The sequence below is a fragment of the Sapajus apella genome, unplaced genomic scaffold, assembly GCF_009761245.1.
Source record: "Sapajus apella isolate SASKATOON/1434 unplaced genomic scaffold, GSC_monkey_1.0 scaffold87, whole genome shotgun sequence".
NCBI lineage: Eukaryota > Metazoa > Chordata > Mammalia > Primates > Cebidae > Sapajus > Sapajus apella.
In genome coordinates, this window is record NW_022437027.1 from 3771527 (window position 1) to 3788889 (window position 17363).

The window sequence follows — 17363 nt, forward strand, 5'->3', positions numbered from 1 at the left end:
GACTATAGGCGCATGCTGCCACACCCAGCCAATTTTTTAATTTTAGTAGAGACAGGGTTTCACCATGTTGGCCAGCATGATATCAGTCTCTTAACCTCATGATCTGCCCGCCTTGGCCTCCCAAAGTGTAGGGGGTACACAGCACTTTTGAGGTCGGGCATAGAAAAATACTGAAGCACTATGTATGTTATTTGTGCATGGGAATGAAACTCCTTGGCTCCGAAAACAGGACAGGGAGTGGAGTGTGTCGTGTGATAAGGGATGCTGAAAACAGCCTTCTGAGAATGCAATTTGAATGTGTACAAGGTCACAGGTGCCTCAGCAACCCAACTCAAATGACCATCTAGTGGATGTCTGTAGTTAATACGAGCCCTTTCAACAAATACTTGGTAGATGGATGCTGGGGCAGACTCTTGGAAGAGCTACCCTCTATCCCTGCTCAGCTGGAACTGTCTGAGTACTTTGTTCTTGGCGTTCACTGCAAGCCATAGGCTCTGCAACTGGTGTCCTCTACATGATCGCCTTAAATTTATGCATGAAGCTGAAGAGCTCATCAATTTTCAGGGAATTCTGGTAAGAAACAGTCCTGACTCCCACCAGGAGGATGGGACGCACACATAAAATATCAGGGGCTAGATTATCATGCATCAAGAAATGGCCAAAGAGCAGAATGTATTTTTTAAAACAGTGCAACAGCTACTTAAGGCTATTCGGTGCACTACAGAGCCTGGAGCTCTACACAAGCTTATGCTCTAATTCAGCGGGAATGCCGTTGGTTTTCTGATCAAGGAACCTTAGATTTAGAGTTATGGGAGCAGGCAGGTCGCTGCCTGAGAAGAGGATATGAGCAAGGTCATTTTACTAATGTTACATTTTGACCACCTGGGCGCTGGTACGCTCTGCGTTGTATCCTATCTGCCAGACTGTGGTGAGTCAAACTGCCCATCTTCTCCATTTGAAGGTAATTCAGGAGATTTAAACAGGAAAAACAGAAACCAGAACAACAGGGAGACACTTCTCTCCCCGTGTCGTTCCCTTCTACAGGGAATAAGAAAGAGGCTTTTTCTAGTGAGGATAAGGACTGACTGCAGCCTTTTCCTCCCCCAGTAGAAAAGCTATTGCCCTCTTTTCCTCTACCCTTAAAGGGACCTGCATCTGTTGGCCTTGTTCAGGCAGCAGCACCTCTCATCCCCCTTAAGGAGATTGGCGGCAGTCCAAGGGATGGTTCTTGGATAAGACACTAGGCAGCAAACGTCTACATGATTGGGTGGCCGCGTCTCCTTGACAAACTCCCCTGCTGGAGCAGTGCTTCCAGGAGGGAAGGAAAGTGGCTAATTATGATTGTTTTTCTAATATGCAAGTTCTCGCTTCTTACATCCAGCATCAGCCTTTCTGGCCTTGTCTTCTTTCTGTTTCCCTGGAGCATAAGGGAAAGTTGCATGCTGCCCTCTGGGTTTTATCCCAGAGAGCTCTGGCTTTCTTGCTGCCCACAGAGGCCTGGGGCAGGAGAGTTGCTAAGATGCCATGGAGTGCCCATTTGGTCACTGGCAGCCTAGGCAAGTTGCCCCTTTCTGGGTTTGTGGTGACAGAGGGGGGCCAAGAGGCACAGGCCATGTTCCCAGGTGGCTGCAGTCAGCTCCAGCCTGGTCCTGAGAATTCTCTTCACCATGGTCGCTTGCCTTAGTAACTGTGCCCAGAAAGGGGCTGCTGCTTGCTGTGCTGCTGCTTTTCCGACTTCTACCCTTCCCTGCTACCCCTAGCATGTCTCAGCTGACAACCAATTCCTTGTCTTCCCTGGATCCCTAAGGGAAGGCTAAGAAACAGTCCATATGCAACCCCAACCTTAGTAGCCTAAGGTGGGCACAGGGGTGTGGAGCAGCCTAGCGTACCGAGCTCTGGGAGAGAAGCCTGCTAATGAGGGACACTTTCCCGTAGCCACATGTTACATGCTAAATAAAGGTGGACGAGCTCTACCAGCTGCTGTTGTCTTCAGAAAATAGATGCAGCAGTGAGGAATGTTTTTGTTTTTTTTTTTTAATGTTTAAAAACACCATGGCTGGGAAACTTCAAAGCAGACCCTATGCTACATGTCTGCTCCTCTCCTGAGCCTCTCTGCTTGGGGGTGGTAAAAACAATAAAAAGCCCAGTGTATTTTCAGAACCTTACCTTACAGGCTTGGATCCCAGCGTACGTGGTCTGGAGGGTGAGGCGACTGATTTTCTCCCAGCCTGTTACCCTCTTGCCTCCAGTCTCCGTGCTTATATACACGTACTTTACCACCTGGTTATTTTCTGGCCTCTTGCTGCTACTTGTAGTCTTCCCTCCTTCCTCTCAGGGCAAGAGCAGCAACAGGTGGCAGGCTATTAAGAAAGAGGCTGCTTAAGGAGCCCGGAGCAGATGGGAAGAAACTGGCCACAGCCCTACTTTCCCAAGCTCAGTTCTAAGACGTTCCAGCTGAGGGCTAATGCAAGTAAATAGCCAGCACCTAAAGACTTTTAAAACAAGTTTTTTTTCTTTTTTTCTTTTTTCTTCTTTTTTTTGCACACTTAAGCTAACTCAATGCAGGTTTATTATCCTTGCAACTTGCAGTCACATTCTAATAACTTTCAAGGGCCAAAATATGGTAAAAATCACTTAAAATATCCATCCCTTCCATGCCTTAGTTCGACAGGTAGGCTTTATCTTTTGCCATTTCTGTATTTTATGTGCTATTTACCTGTCTCATAATCCCTCAAAACGTATACAAAAGACCACAGATTTAATGGCTTCTCTTCTCACAAAGGGGTGCCAGCATTGTGTCCAGTTACCAAGATATAATCCAGCTACTCTTTTCCTACCATTAAGCAAGGAACAATTTCATACTCTCTTAGCTTGTAATTTTAATTGGCAAGTAGCAATGGCTGACTCTATTGGTAATATCAGCTTCCATTTATCAGCCTCTAAGCTCCTGAACTTTCTAGAAACTGTTAAATTTGTGTCTATTGTTGTTTCTTAGCCCTTGCTTCACGCCACTACTGTCTTTACAGATGGTTCAAAAAAAAAAAAAAAAACCCTAAAAGATGGCTACAGTGTGGCAAGATGCCATGCAAAACTGGCAACACAAAACCCAGAAGCATTTTAAAATGCAAAAGGCAGAGTTAGGTGCCCTAATATTGGCCTTACAAACATTTCCTCACCAAGACATAGGTATAGTAAGTGATTCTGCTTATGCGGTGTATAGCATTACTCATTTAAGTCTTGCACATGTGAAGGGCATTGCTAATGAATCTCTACTAGTTTTGTTTCTTGCAGCACGAGAGCTCCTCTGTCCTGTCAACACCATCTTTACATCACCCATATTAGCGCTCATTCTAGGTTACCTGGTCCCTCATCAAAAAGGAACACTCTAGCGGATGTTCTGGTACAACCACAAATGTGGTTTGCAGACTTTCCTGCATTTTTTCAAGCTCAAGCTGATCATGCTTTTTTTCATCAGAATGCTCGCAGTCTTGAACAACAGTTTCATTTGACACTTGTTCAAACTCACATGATTATTAAAACTCGTCCTAATGGCCAATGGTATTCTCTTTTTTTTCCTTACGGCTTGGTGTCATCCCATGAGGTCTGGTGCCTAATGTTATCTGGCAAACTAATGTTACTTAGTATTCACCCTTTGGATGCTTTAAATTTCTCCGCATTACCATGGACACTTATACAGTCTTAATACATGCTACCCCCTGGACTGGAGAAAAAAACTAAAGATGCGATTGCTCATTTGTTTGAATCTATTATGATTTTAGGCCTTCAACAAACTATAAAAACTGATAATGGATCTTACTATCTTAGCGTTCAATTTACATATGCATTGCAACTTTCACATACAACACAAAACTGGCATCCCCTGTAAGAATCAGTCAGGCCATTATTAAATGAACTCATTAAAACTTTTTTTTTTTTTTTTGAGACAGAGTTTCGCTCTTGTTACCCAGGCTGGAGTGCAATGGCGCAATATCGGCTCACCGCAACCTCCGCCTCCCGGGTTCAGGCAATTCTCCTGCCTCAGCCTCCTGAGTAGCTGGGATTACAGGCATGCGCCACCATGCCCAGCTAATTTTTTGTATTTTTAGTAGAGACGGGGTTTCACCATGTTGACCAGGATTTCACACGGTGAGTACATTACTAGTAGTGGCAACTCTACCCTCCTTTTGCACAATAATGTTACTGATACAGTCTTGATTTGTACTACACACCCTTATACACTTCTGCTTGGGCAAGGTGTTCCTAACAGAGAGCCAAATCAATCCTTTTATAGTATTAAAGTCTCTTCCAGTAGCTGGTATGCTACATGCTTGTCTCATCAAAAGGTTACACAGTTAAATATAACCTATGTCATGATTTTAAAACAGCATGCAGAATTGTGGCTGCCTGTAAATTTAACATAAAGCTGGGAAAGAGATTACTACCTTGTAGTTATTTAGAAAAGCACACCTTCAGGGGGCTTATCACAATGATTTGTCTTCTCAAATTTCCACTCTTCAGTATGAATTAAAGAAACAACTTGAAGAATGGTCGCAGCAATTACAAAAAGGCTTTCAATGGTTAAATCCCAACACTTGGTTGTCTGAGTTAAACATACACATTTGGGTGATGGCCGCTACACTTATTCTTTTTTGTATCTGTTTGCTAGGCATCTGCAGATGGCCGGGTGCTGCCATCTGACACATATACAACCAGGGAAGAACGACAGAAGCTTACCTTGCCTTGGATAACTAGCATGCTCTAAGAATTAAAGAAAGGGGAGATGTAGGGGGTGCATAGCAACATATTCAAGCTTATGTACATGGCATTTGAGGTCAGGCATAGAAAAATACTGAAGCATTGTGTATGTTATTTGTGCGTGAGAATGAAACTCCTTGGCACTGAAAACAGGACAGGGAGTGGAGTGTGTGGCGTGATAAGGAGTGCTGAAAACAGCCTTCTGAGAATGCAGTTTGAATGTGTACAAGGTCACAGGTGCCTTAGCAACCCACCTCAACCGACCATCTAGTGGATATTTGTAGTTAATACAAGCCCTTTCAATAAATACTTGGTGGACGAATGCTGGAGCAGACTCTCTCGGAAGAGCTACCCCCAGCCCCGCTCAGCTGGACCTGTCTGAGTACTTAGTTTCTGGCATTCGCTGCAAGTTATAAGCCCTGCACAAAGTGCTGGGATTAGCTTTTTAAAGTTCCTTAAAGAAGGGGCAGCTGGAAAATGGCGACACTGAGAGCAGAAGCCCCCAGACTCATCAAGGGTCTCAGCCACAAAGTGATTGTGTCTGCAGCCTGGGGGCAGAACCACACCATGGCCTTGACGGAAACAGGCTCCGTGTTTGGGCTTGGGGAGAACAAGATCAGGAAGCTGGGCCTTGGCAACCAAATATATGCTGCCCACAGCCCCGCACGGATAATGTACAATGGCTAGCCAATTACCAAAGTGGCCTGTAGGGCTGATTTCAGTATAATAACGGACCACAAAGGAAACCTCTATTCCTTTGGGTGCCCTGAATATGGTTAGCTGGAACACAACTCGGATGGGAAGTTCATTGCCTGGGCACAGCAGATAGAGTAACTGTGAACTGGTGCCCCAGCGAGTAGCCATGTTCATCGAGAAGACAAAGGATTGACAGATTCTGCATGTACCAAATGTGGCTGTGTGAGATGTGGCCTGTGATGCTAATCACACACTGGTCCTGGACTCCCAGAAGCGAGTCTTCTTCTGGGACTTCAGTGGCTATGGCTGGCTATGTCAAGCAGAGCAGAAGGACGAGATGGTCCCCTGCCTGGTGAAGCTGTTTGACTTTTCTGGGAGTGGGACTTCCCAGATCTGTGCTGGTTACACCTGCTCCTTTGCCATCAGTGAAGTAGATGGTCTGTCTTTTTTTGGGGAGTGCCACCAACACCTCCCCTGAATCTACCATGTACCTGAAAGCGGTGCAGGATCTCTGTGGCTGGAGACTGTGGAGCCTGGCTTGTGGGAAGAGCAGCATCAGCTGGAACCCATCCCCGACCTTCAGGGCACTGGGCTACAGAAACCACAAACCCAAGTCTTCCAGTGCAACCCAGGAGGTGAAGACTCTGGATGGCATTTTCTCAGAGCAGGTCGCCATGGGCTACCCACACTCCTTGGTGATGAAAGTGATGGAGACAAAAGCGAGACTGAGAAAGAGAAGATCAAGAAACTGCCAGAATACAAGCCCCGAGTCCTCTGATGCTCCCGGGGACTCCCCAGCTCCACACCTCTCATGGCAGCTGTCCTTTCCATGTGCACTGGGATGTAAAGTCAAACGAGGAATTAAAGCAAAAGTAGCTGGGCACAGTGGCTCACGCCTGTAATCCCAGCACTTTGGGAGGCTGAAGCAGGTGGATCACCTGAGGTCAGGAGTTTGAGACCAGCCTGACCAACATGGTGAAACCCGGCTCTACTAAAAATACAAAAAATTCGTTGGGCATGGTGGTGGGCACCTTTAATCCCAGCTACTTGGGGGACTGAGATAGGAGAATCACTTGAACCTGGGAGGCGGATGTTGCAGTGAGCCAAGGTCATGCCATTGCACTCCAACTTGGGTGACAAGAGGGAAACTCCATCTCAAAAAAAAAAAAAGCAAAAGTTGACCAAAGGTACATTTTTATTTAGACTCCCTGAGGTTCCATTTTATAAGTGATCCAATGTTAAGCACCTTTTTTTCTGTATGCTTTCCAAAGTGTGTTTTTCTTCCTCTTAATATTGAATTAAAATATTTGCTTATAGTTGGGACTTACCATTCCTACAAAACAGACAAACTTTGAGAACTTGGAGCAATCTAGGTTGTTTTAAAGTTTCTTCTTTCTTCGTCTCCTAAATACGCTCCCCCAAACACCCCTTTCCAGTTATAATTAGCATCGTGATCCAAATGGATGCTACATGGAAGACGAATCATCATTTACTCAGAAAAAAAAAAATGTCCCTCATAGGAAGCAGCAGGAGCTAGGCGAAGTCAGTCCCTGCCAGCCGGCCTCCATCCAAAATCACGCTCACATGTTTCAGAAGCATCCGTGACACTCCTTTCCCACTTTTTCTGTCACATCAGCCGAGGCTGGTGTCGGTTCTGTTCCTCCCCTTGGCTGCCTATACACCCACAGCCTTCTAGCTGAGACATAGAATCTACAGCCGTGTTCCCCCTGGTGTCCCCCCTGGTGGGGGGTGGGGTCGGGGGCTTGTGTTTAGCCATTTATATCTACTTTAGCTGTAAAAGAAGTCCAAATGAAAATCAGATGATGGAGGAACCATGGGGACTTGGGGTGGGGCAGAAGTGGAAAGTTTTGTATCGGTTGGGTCGGCTTCGTGGCTTTCTGTGGGGCCAGGGCCTGGCTTTGTCACGCATACTCGCCAATTAAAAGTTGATCAGCCAGCAGTCGAGTGCATTCTCCAGTCCTTGCAAGAAGGATCAGCCCTTTCGTAGCAGCCTTGATCACCTTGTGCTTTGGTCTCTTTTTCTCGCCCGCCTGGATCCTGCCTCAAAGGGTCCGTCGTGCTCCTGAGACTCGGTTTATTGTTCTGCTGACCCAGCTCCCTTTAGTCACGTTTGCTTGGCTCTGGTACCAAATAGTTAGAATTATCGAAGAGTCCCCTTCCTCACGTGTCAGGACGGATGCTGTGACTGCCAACAGGGTCCCCGTCAAGTGCCCAGGCCCAAGCTCACCACCGCTGCCCTGTGCGTTGCGCTGAGTGAGTTACAACATGCCCTTCCCTGAACCCTCTTCTCCCCTGGACCCAAGAGAGGCAACAGCTCTGGCTGGGGCTCTTGGTTTCCAGAAGGTCTGGACTGGTTTGTGTGCTTTGAAATAGATATTTAGTTCAGTGGTGCTTATGGGGGAGACGGAAATAGAACTTAAGTGTGAGACTTGGGTGGATGGGAAAGTTAAATATTGGTCTCTTCAAGTTTTCTTTTCTTTTGCTGTTGTTGCCACTTATCACTGTCTCCATGTTAAAATGCCAAAAACAATCTAGTTGTTGTTGCTTTTTTCCCTATTTTCCTTTCTCTTTCTTTCTTTTTTTTTTTTAAAGACAGGGTTTCACCATGTTGGTCAGGCTGGTCTTGAACTCCCGACCTCAGGTGATCCGCCCGCCTTGGCCTCCAAAGTGCTTGGATTACAGGTGTGAGCCACTACGCCTGGCCTATTTTCCACCCAATCACTCCTCTTACGGTGACTCCCTGCCCGGTGGAGGGCATGTAGTAGTGTCTGTCCCGGCAGTCCAAGGCCCTGTGGGCGGAGACAAGCCTGCATCTCTCTAAGACTTAGTCTGACACCATGCTCATCTCTTGTTCTGTATTCAATGAGCAGTCCAGGGGAGAAGCTTCTGCCACTTCAGAGCTTTACTAAACTAACCTAATTTGTTCAAATCACCCCAAAACCACCATCTCTGATTCATGTTTCCATGCGACAGCCTGATCTGTTTGCCTGGATGGGTCTCTTTCCTGGAACACAGCCCAAGCGCCTGTGCTCCTGGCACCCTTGAGATCTCTCCTTTGAGTCGTGGTCACTGAGAGGGTTAAGGAAGCAGCACTCGAGGTTCCAGCCTTTGCAGGAGCCACCCTGGGCAGAGCTGGGCTTAGATCTTCCCGTGACCTCATGTAAACCCAACAGCCAGGCTCTTCTAGAACACTTGCCAGGGACTGGAGCAGGAAAGGGACATTCAAAGTGAAGACTGACTTGTCCCACATTTCCTTTTGGCTTAGATTGAAAAACAAACTTCCCAGTGGGCTAAATCCTTTAAAACAAGGAGTTTGGGGGAAGGGCATATTGCAATCCTAGAGAAAGGTACACAGTCGCCCAGCTGGGAACGTGCTTGTCGCTGACCCCGCGAGCATCTTACCAGTCTTCCAGCTCAGGAAAAAGAATCTTAAAGAGGCTTTGAGTGAAGGAGAATCAAAGAGGAGGTTATGATTTGGTCAAAGGTGCCTGGTTTAGTACTGTAATTGTCTTATTATATACATACACATATATACATATATATATATATATATATATATATCTTTTTTTTTCTTGGAGTGAATATTTTATTTAATTTATTTATTTTTTTGAGACAGAGTTTCTCTCTTGTTGCCAGGTTGGTGTGCAATGGCACAATCTCAGCTCACTGCAACCTCCCCCCGCTGGTTCAAGCGATTCTCCAGCCTCAGCCTTCTGGGACTACAGGTGCCTACCACCAGCAGCTAATTTTTTTTTTGTATTTGTAGTAGAGACAGGGTTTCACCATGTTGACCAGGCTGGTCTTGAACTCTGGACCTCTGATCCGCCCCACTCGGCCTCCCAAAGTGCTGGGATTATAGGTGTGAGCCACCGTGCCCAGCCTAATTTTGTATTTTTAGTAGAGATGGAGTTACTCCATGTTGGTCAGGCTGGTCTCAAACTCCCGACCTCAGGTGATCTGTTTGCCTCAGAAGTGCTGGGATTATAGGCATGAGCCATGGAGATGTTTTGTTGAGACAACATCTCACTCTGTCACCCATGCTGGAGTGCAGTGGTGCGATCTCTACTCACTGCAACCTCCATCTGCTGAGTTCAAGCGATTCTCCTGCCTCAGCCTCTTGAGTAGCTGGGATTACAGCATCCTGCCACCATGCCCAGCTAACTTTTGTATTTTTAGTATAGATGGGGTTTCTCCATATTGGCCAGGCTGGTTCGGCCTCCCAAAGCGCTGGGATTGCAGGTGTGAGCCACTGTGCCCATTTTTGTCCATTTTTAAAATCACATTATTTGTTTTCTTGGTATTAATTGTCTGAGTTTCTTACATATTCTAGACATAAACCTGTGGTCAGATGCAGTTATTGTTTCTTTTGCTTTGCAGCTCTGCAGTGTTGTATAATCCTACTTGCCTATTTTTGCTTTTGTTGCTGTAAGGCCGGTTGCCTTGCCGGGAACTCGGACACGCCCATCCCTCCCCGCCCCTGAAAACAATTCACCACTCTGCGCTGGGCACCAAGCCTGCCATTAAAAAAAACCCCTCCAAAATTTAAAAGAAGCCCCACCAAAACCTGCCCAATAGCATTTTGCCCCATCCAGGTCCCAATCCCCCTGGGCAGCCCGCTCACCAGAAATCCCACCTACCTACCAATAGCAGCTTGCTCCAGCCACGTCCTGTTCCCTCATAACCAATCAAGACACCCTTACTCGCTATAAAACCCCATGCCTCGGGAAGCCACACACGACTTCCCTGGCCCCTTTCCCTGGGACCATGGAGCCTCGCCCAGGAGTTGAATAAATTGGCATTTAATTTTCTTATGCTGGTCTCAGTTTCCTCATTCTAAATTCGGCAATAACACTTACAGTTGCCTATAAGTTTGAGTTGTTATCCAAAAATTCTTTCTGCAGATCAACGTTATAAAGCATTTTCCCAGAGTTTGCTTCTAGTAGTTTCATAGTTTCCGTGCTTTTTTTTTTTTTTTTTTTTTTTGGAGATAAGGTCTTGTTATCACTCAGGTTAGAGTGCAATGGCGTGAACATGGTTCACTGAAGCCTCAATCTCTAGGCCTCAAGCAATTTTCCCAACTCAGCCACCTGAGTAGCTAAAACTACAGGCACATGCTACCATGCCTGGCAAAGTTTTTAAATTTTTCATAGATAAGCGGTCTTTGCTCTGTTACTCAGGCTGTTCTCGAACTCCTGGCCTCAAGCCATCTTCCCACCAAAGCCTCCCAAAGTGCTGGGATTACAGGGGTGAGCCACCATGCCTGGACTACATTTGTCTTTAATACATTTTGAGTTGCCTTTTGTATACATTGAAAAATAGGGGTCTCTTCAATAAATGGTGGTAGGAAAATTGGATATTCACATGCACCATTTATTGAAGAGACTGACTTGATTGTCGAGACTACCACCATTTATTGAAGAGGCTACATTTTCCCCAATGTGTTTGTGATGTCTTCATTGGAAATCAGGTGGCTATAAGTGTGTGAATTTTTTTCTATGTCCTCTATTCTGTTCCATTGGTCTATGTGTCTACTTTTATGCCCATACCATGCTGTTTTGGTTATTACTATAGCTTTGTAGTACATTTTGAAGTCAGTTTTAAAAACAAAGACAGTTTTTATTTTATGTATGTATTTATTTAGAGATGGAGTCTTGCTCTGTTGCCCAGGAGTGTAGTGGTATGATCTTGGTTCACTAAAACCTCTACCTCCTGGGTTCAAGCGATTCTTCTGCCTCAGTATCCTGAGTAGCTGGGATTACAGGTGCCACCAGACCCGACTGATTTTTTTTTGTATTTTTAATAGAGACAGGGCTTTACCATGTTGGCCAGGCTGGTCTCGTACTCTAAACCTCAAGTGATCTGCCCACCTCAGTCTCCCATAGTGCTGGGATTATAGGCCTGAGCTACCATGCCCAGCAAAGATAGTTTTTAAATTATGAAAATGCCAATGTGCAAGGGCCAGTGGTGCAATGGATAATGTGTCTGACTTTCTCTCTGAAAATGCCAATGTGCAAACCCAGTTAGATTTCACAGCCCACTCATATAGCATTTACTCCCTAGACAGTAATATATGAAAATGTATTTTTCTTCGTCAAGATTTCTCACATATGATAGTTTTTAATGCCAAAGAAAAGATTATATAATAAAAACAATGCAAAGGAGTATAGAATTTTGGTACTTTTACACTATTTATAATTCCACTAAACTTTAATTTTTTAATAAAGTTATAACTTTGTTTCATGAAGTTATAATAACATTGTAAATCTAAAACCCTTACGTTGGTAGTATTATGCAATGAACTAAAAAAGTTGTCTCTCTGAATATTTAGAGTCTCAATAACGAACAAGAACACTGGGTTTACTATTAGTGAGTAACTGGTTTACAAAAGGGATCAAGACACGTTTATGTAAAATTAAATAGTGTATTTGATATACAGAGAAAATGGACTGGACTTTACTCCTGCATCAGTAAAGATGTCCAATCACTCATTTTATTCAAGATTTTTAAAGTACTTCTTCTTCTAAATGCGAAATTGAAAAATGCCCATAATTTGCCTATTATTTTTCTTTATCATTATTCCTATCCTTTCTGCATTAACTGCAAATCCCACAGTAAGAAACATTATAATTTAAGCTTGAGTTTTTAAAGAGTTTTCTACCTCATTCATGTCTGACTTCCCATACACTATGCCTAATTGATAAAATTTATTTCAATCTAGTGCAGAATTCTGAGGGATAAAGGTATTTTTATGCACATATCACCAATAGAGGGCAGACCCTGAATGCCAAGGAAAGTTATATATCCTTCAGTGCCCTTGAGCCCAGTTTCTTACAAGCTCACACATAACACAGAATTACAGCTGCCAATCTTTGCACTTACGTCAGTGACCCCAAATCTAATGCACTTATTTGAAATATATTTTCTCTCTCCACTGCCCTTATGTTACATGCAAGAAAAAAGAAAAAAAAAGAAATATATTTTCTCTACACATACATCTTATCTTTCAAATAATTTTCTGTTTTTAAGAAAATGTATCAAAAACAAGCAAATAAGCAAACAAAATATTTCTATAAGTCCCAGATCTAAATAATGCAAGGATTAGAATAAGACGTCACATGTACAACTAGCAGGTTTTTCTTGTAAATCCAAGGAAAGATGTGTATTAGTAAAATCCAGAGGCTGGGTGTGGTAGCTCACGCCTGTAATCCCAGCACTTTGGGTGGCAGAGGCGGGTGAATCACCTGAGGTCAGGAATTCTTTTTTTTTTTAAGACAGGGTTTCTCCAACTTGGCCAGGCTGGTCTTGAACTCCTGACCTCAGGTGATCTGCCTGCCTCGGCCTCCTGAAGTGCTGAGATTACAGGTGTGAGCCACCATGCCCGGCCGAGGTCAGGAATTCAAGGCCAGCCTGGTCAATGTGGTGAAACCCTGTCTCTACTAAAAATACAAAAATTAGCCAGGCGTAGTGGCACATGCCTGTAGTCCCAGTTACTCAGAAGGCTAAGGCAGGAGAATCGCTTGAACCAGGGGAAGAGGTTGCAGCGAGCTGAGATCGCGCCAGCCTGGGTGACAGGGAAAGGCTCCATCTCAAAAACAAAAGAAAACGAAACAAAACAAAACAAAAATTCAGAAATCTAGGTGGTAACTATGTAAACATTTATATTTCAATTGAAATAATAAGCGCTTAACAAGTATATTTGCTGCAGGAAGACCCATCTAATCATAACTGGCATAAGGAACTTGCCTGAGTGTTAATAAATTCTTAACTTATAAAATTTAAATTTAAAAATTTAATTAAATTTAAAATTAAATGAATTTTTAGGTTATTTTTAAAATAGTAATATTACATTTTATAAAGTCACCTTTATCAAATTGAGAGCAAGTTCTAAAAATTCAATTAATATAAAATTACTTCATTATATTCCAAAGGTGAAATTTCTTTAATATTTTTCTCCTATCTTTCTCAACCTATCTCTCCCACCCTCACAGTTTAAGTCAGAAACACTTTAGCACACAACATATACAAAGCACCAGAATAAGATTAAGAAAACATCCCCACCAGGTATGGTGGCTCATACCTGTAATCCCAGCACCTTGGGAGGCCAGGGCAGGCAGATCTCCTGAGCCCAGGAGTTCAAGACCAGCCTAGGAAACACAGTGAAACCTCATCTCTACTAAAATACAACAAATTAGCCAGGCGTGGCGATGTGCACTTGTAATCCCAGCTATTCAAGAGGCTGAGGCAGGAGAATCGCATGAACCTGGGAGGCCGAGGTTGCAATGAGCCGAGATGGTGCTCAAGATAGTGCCTGGATAACAGAGACAGAGTCTGTCTCAAAAAAAAAAAAAAGAGGCTGGGTTATGGTGGCTCACGCCTGTAATCCCAACACTGGGAGGCCAAGGCGGGAGGATCACAAAGTCAGGAGTTCGAGATTAGCCTGACCAACATGGTGAAACCCCATTTCTACTAAAAATACAAAAATTAGCCGGGCGTAGTGACAGGCACCTGTAATCCCAGCTACTCAGGAGGCTGAGGCACAGAATTGCTTGATCCTGGGAGGTGGAGGTTGCAGTGAGCTGAGATTGCACCACTGCACTCCAGCCTGGACAACAAGAGCAAAACTCCATCTCAAAGAAAAAAAAAAAAAAAAAAAGAGAGAGAAAGAAAACAAGGTTCCTGACTTCAAGGTATGTGCAAACCATGGATCAATATAAAATCAACCCGTTGAAATGTTTCAGTTGCATAAAATAAATTCTATATTAGTGCCACAAAGAAAGTGATGTGGGGAAAACTGAAAAGAAGCATTAAATAGTTATTGAACTAATGGTTCTGAAACTGAAGAAAAAGTGCTTTTATATTATCTACATGGTTTTTAAGCCCTGAATCAGGATTTTCTTAGTGAGTGATTACATTCCGACTAGGATTTAACAGAGGTTCAGTTACAATTGAAAATGAATTTGTTTCTGCACAAATTCATTTTCAATGGTAGATTTTTAATGTAGATTAAATGGTAAATTTTGCCATTTTTCTTTTTTTTTTTTTTTTTTTTTTTTGAGAAGGAGTTTCGCCCTTGTTACCCAGGCTGGAGTGCAATGGCGCAATCTCGGCTCACCGCAACCTCCGCCTCCTGGGTTCAGGCAATTCTCCTGCCTCAGCCTCCTGAGTAGCTGGGATTACAGGCACGCGCCACCAGGCCCAGCTGATTTTTTGTAGTTTTAGTAGAGACGGGGTTTCACCGTGTTGACCAGGATGGTCTCGATCTCTTCACCTCGTGATCCATCCGCCTCGGCCTCCCAAAGTGCTGGGATTACAAGCGTGAGCCACCGTGCCCGGCCAATTTTGCCATTTTTCAATGGTAGGTCTTTAATATATAAAAATCTTTTAGCAGGGCAAGGTGGCTTATGGCTGCAATCCCAGTACATTGGGAGGCCAAGGCAGGGGGATTACCTGAGGTTGTGAGTTCGAGACCAGCCTGACCAATATGGAGAAACCCTGTCTCTACTAAAAATACAAAAAAAAAAAAAAAAAATTAGCTGGGCATGGTGGTGCGTGCCTGTAATCCCAGGTACTTAGGAGGCTGAGGCAGGAGAATCACTTGAACATGGGAGGTGGAGGTTGCAGTGAGCTGAGATAGCACCATTGCACTCTAGCCTGGGCAACAAGAGTGAAACCCCATTTCATAAATAAATAAATAAACAAACAAACTGAACGGAGCTGGAGGCAGGAAGTTTGGATTCTAGTCCCTGTTCCTCACTTCCTATGAGGGATTGGCAGCAAGGCAATTCACTTTCCTGAGCTTGTTTTTATAGATCGGGTAAAATTCAGACCAAACTTTACATGAAATGATTTTTTTAATTAATTAATTAATTAATTTTATTCACTCCCCCTAGAGACTGCAAAAAATTGCCAACACCGACTATATTTCAAGTCATCACGGCGGGAGTATTGGGGAAAGTTTTCACTCCTTTTCCAAACTCCTGTTTGGGAGTGTACTGGAGTCCTAGGCTGTCCCCTGATAACAGTGATGGCTTTGGGCCATGGTGACCCTCAAAATCAGAGGAATTCAAAAGGAGGGGTTCCCAGAAAGCGGAGCACCTAATAGTTCTGCTGGAACACGTGGAACAATCAGTCATTTTTATTCCATGACAGAATGTAGTTAAGAATATGGAAAACAGTTTGTGCTTTCTCCTTTCAACCTCTCCTAATCATTAAGTGTGTTTACTGAGGTACAAAATAAAAAAGTAGTTCAAGGATTTAAAAAAAAAAAAAGAGGTACATTTGGAAATAAAGTAGAGTGTATTTTCATTTATTTTTGAGCATGAAAGAATTTATAGAGCCAGGTGCAGTGGCTCACACCTGTAACTCCAGCATTTTGAGAGACCAAGGCAGGAGGATCACTTGAGCCCAGGAGTTGGAAACCTGCCTGGGCAACAAAGTGAGACCCCAATATCTACAAAAAAATTGTAAAAGTTATCCAGGTATGGTGGCATGCGCCTGTAATCCCAGCTACTCAGAGACTGAGGTGGGAGGATCGCTTGAGCCCAGAGGTCGAGGCTGCAGTGAGCTATGATCATGCCACTACACTCCAGCCTGGGCAACAAAGTGAGACCCTGTCTCAAATAAAAATACAAATTTAAAAATTTACAAAGAACCTATAAATATAATACCTATATGCCCCCTCTACTCTCTCCAAAGTTATCCAAAAAGCACATGGTTAGTGTAACTCCACATAATAATCTCCCCAAAAGTCTATTTTCCTTCAAATTATGTACCACGACAACTAATAAGCAACATTTGGCTAATATACATTTTATAACCTTTCTTCTACATAGTATCTTGCCCAAATGCCACCTCCACTGTAAAAGGAAAAGAATCAGATGCCTAAGATCTTCAGCATTATGACAACAAAAATAACTAAAAACATGCTCTAGGTAAGCCTTGAGGTCAAACTACTAATAGAATAAGTGCACTTACTACTGTTACCATTATTATCAACATGTCACACAAGAACTTGCCTTTTGGACATTTCCCAACTTAAAAATCATTTCACAGCTTTGCGTAGTGGCAGTATCGAAGCCAATGAGGTTTAACCGAGGCGCAGTTATTGCTAATTGAAAACTTTTCCCAATATCCCGCCATGACGACTTGAAATATAGTCGGTGTTGGCAATTTTTGGCAGTCTCTATGGGGACTGAATAAAATAAATAAATTAATTATTTAATTAATTAATTTAAAAAATCATTTCATGCAAAATTTCATCTACTGGCTCCAGCTCCAGGCAGAAAGAGTTTCAGATGTCTCATGAGACCTCTCAAGAAAGCTGAAGCTGTCAAATAATGAGTTAATATCAGGAGGTTTGGAACCATTTTAATCCAAGATTACAGCAAAGTGCAGGGTGGTGCACATTCAGGGATAAGGGACCACTAGCCCTACATGCATCCTGGTAATTCAGCACTACTAGGTTTATTATCTTCCTGAAACTGGAGGTGGGGAACTGGTTTGGGTCAGAAATAATTGACTAAAATAGCCTAGCAAATTAACAGTAAGAACCAACATACAGAGCATTTACCATTCATCAGGATTATTAATTTATCATTCCTCCCTGCAGAGCCTGCTACCCTATTTTACCTGAGGAAACCAAAAAAGAGGAAAAACTAAGTGATTTGACCAAGCTCAGACAAGTAAGCTCAGAGTAGGACTTGAATGCACCTGGGCCCTCACACAAAGCTACTCTGTGTCTCAGCAGAGTTCTTCACAATCAGAGCACTCAATAGTTCTGCTCCACCATGACAAGCGGCAGGCAGGAAAGCTTCTTTCTTTTCCAGAACTTACTTTTAAAAAGCTCTTTGCCAGGCACAGTGGCTCACACCTGTAATCCTACCACTTGGGAG

The 17363-nt window shown here is 43.6% G+C and overlaps 1 non-coding gene and 1 pseudogene across 1 annotated transcript; both read left to right on the plus strand.

Moving 5' to 3' along the window:
- The first annotated feature begins 393 nt into the window (after positions 1–393).
- Positions 394–6229, plus strand: LOC116534378 (annotated as a pseudogene).
- A 10293-nt stretch (positions 6230–16522) lies between these two features.
- LOC116534471 lies at positions 16523–16663 on the plus strand. Its single transcript, XR_004261740.1, has one exon. It is a non-coding gene; the product is annotated as a U4 spliceosomal RNA (small nuclear RNA).
- Positions 16664–17363: the final 700 nt, after the last annotated feature.